This window comes from Austrofundulus limnaeus, unplaced genomic scaffold, assembly GCF_001266775.1.
Source record: "Austrofundulus limnaeus strain Quisiro unplaced genomic scaffold, Austrofundulus_limnaeus-1.0 Scaffold155, whole genome shotgun sequence".
NCBI classification, from domain to species: Eukaryota; Metazoa; Chordata; class Actinopteri; order Cyprinodontiformes; family Rivulidae; genus Austrofundulus; species Austrofundulus limnaeus.
This window is the reverse complement of record NW_013952557.1, coordinates 333,862-335,881: the sequence shown is the minus strand read 5'-3', so window position 1 is coordinate 335,881 and position 2,020 is coordinate 333,862. Positions and strand designations below refer to the sequence as shown.

Below are 2,020 nucleotides of genomic sequence, written 5' to 3'. Positions count from 1 at the left end.
CACACACACACACACACACACACACACACACACACACACACACACACACACACACACACACAAACTTTTTGTCCAATGGACAAATGGGCAAAATGTTAATTAGCTTATTTTAGCTGTTTCATACAAAACACTAATCCAGAGCAACGATCTGCCCGACCTTCATAAAAGTATTTGACAATTTAAATCCCAAATCAAAGCCCAAAGACCACATTCAAGCAAAACTAAACACGTTTGCTCAGAAAATTAGTATGAGCTTTCTCCATACGCACCAGACATGCATGGAAAAACTTTTTTGTTCTCGTTTCATTTAGTTGTTTTTTTTATCCCCCCAACCCCATTAAAAAAGTAATAAAATAAACCAAACAACTCATGCCAATCAGAACCACTTTATATTTTGCCCACATTTTCAGTCTGCTTCCATTGTTTGCTGCACGAGGCTTAATTACTCTCATTAAGCATTTTTTCTGTCATGCTGGTCCTTTAAAAATAAATTTATCCATAATTACAAATATATAGTTTTCAGATGAACTACAATCATAGCCAGGTGCAAAGATAAATAAATGTATGATGGAGGGTTTTACAGTATCAGAGGGTGTCGGAGGGTACAGGCTGAGGTCACTGCTGTTTGGGCTGAACAGTCCCCTTACAGTACCTCACCCCATTTGTTTCTGACAGATTGACACAGGGTTGTGTGTGTGTGTTTACAGTACCTCACCCCATTTGTTTCTGACAGATTGACACAGGGTTGTGTGTGTGTGTCTGTGTGTGTGTTAAACAGTGCCAGGGGGCTGCGGCAGAGGTGTTGATCAGTGAACTGGAGCTGTATGACTCATCTCTGACTACAGCTGAGCTGAACAGTTGACAGAGACTCTGCTCTAACATCCTCACATAGATATCATCAAGGTTGAGCTCTCAGCTAATCCTCGGCTCCGCTTGGTTCATGAACGCCGTGATTTGAATATAAGTGACATAACTTTGGATAGATATTAAGCTGCGTGATTGCTTGTGTTTTCCAATGTCAGCTTGTGCAGATGATTCCTTAATTTGTAAACAGAATGCTGTCAGACAAAGAGGAAGTTTTAAAAACTGATTTAGTGCAACACGTAGCACGTATTTGATTTATTAGATGACTGAAGTTTTGYTGGGTGTTGTAAATAAAGTCATAACAAAACATACTTTTTTTGCTGAAACGTTCAGTCTGTGCTCTTTACTGAAAATATACAAACTGATGCTTTTAATTTTTCCCATTTTCTCTGAATCAATCAAAAGATATGTAAAAAAAAATCCTGATTATCTGAGCACCACGAACAGCATGTCCCTTACTGAATTTGATATTTCATATACTTTTCTGCAAATATGTTTTTTCAAGAAGCGGTTAATTGTTTTAGCAAAAGGCAAGGAAATATACATGAGTAAAAACTCAGATGAACATGCGARCTTGGTGAAAAATGCTGCTTATATAAAAGGCATGAGTTGGTTGTTTCTAAATGTGGCTCAGGACACATTTCTCTCCCCGCAGTTATAACAATGTGGCCTCGTTTCWCAGACCACTCCTGAATTTTTTATGAGTAACTGGATCTGATTATCTGCTAAATACATCTTGACAACACTTAGGCTGACGTTTAGCGCTGTCCTCGTGATCCGATGAACAGGGAAGGATGTTACTCGGGTTTGTTTTTCTTTGAGACGCTGGAGTTTTAGTGACACTGATTGATGATTGTTCACATAAGCTGGAGGTGGTCAAAACTTTTGAGCTTTGTGACGCTGATGAATAAAAACGCTGCATAGGTTGTTTTTTTTTTTAATGTTGATGTTTGAATGTGTGATTTACGCAATAATAAAAAGAYTTAAWGGCACAGTGTGTAGGATTTTGTCAATTCTTTTAACCAAWATTRAAATAATCACTGATGACAATAATAAAAAACATGTCTACTCATTGCAGACAAAGACCTTGTTTTATTATTTTTACCTTATAAAAAGCTGTTTATATCTACATGGTCACGGGTCGCCACTACAGGCA

General features: G+C 37.8%; 1 long non-coding RNA gene across 1 annotated transcript; it reads right to left on the bottom strand.

Annotated features, from left to right (window-relative positions):
- Positions 1–55: 55 nt before the first annotated feature.
- Positions 56–946, bottom strand: LOC106523393 (uncharacterized). Its single transcript, XR_001310889.1, has 2 exons — positions 711–946; positions 56–652 (listed from the first exon to the last, which is right to left on the bottom strand). It is a non-coding gene; the product is annotated as an uncharacterized LOC106523393 (long non-coding RNA).
- Between the last annotated feature and the right edge of the window lie 1,074 nt (positions 947–2,020).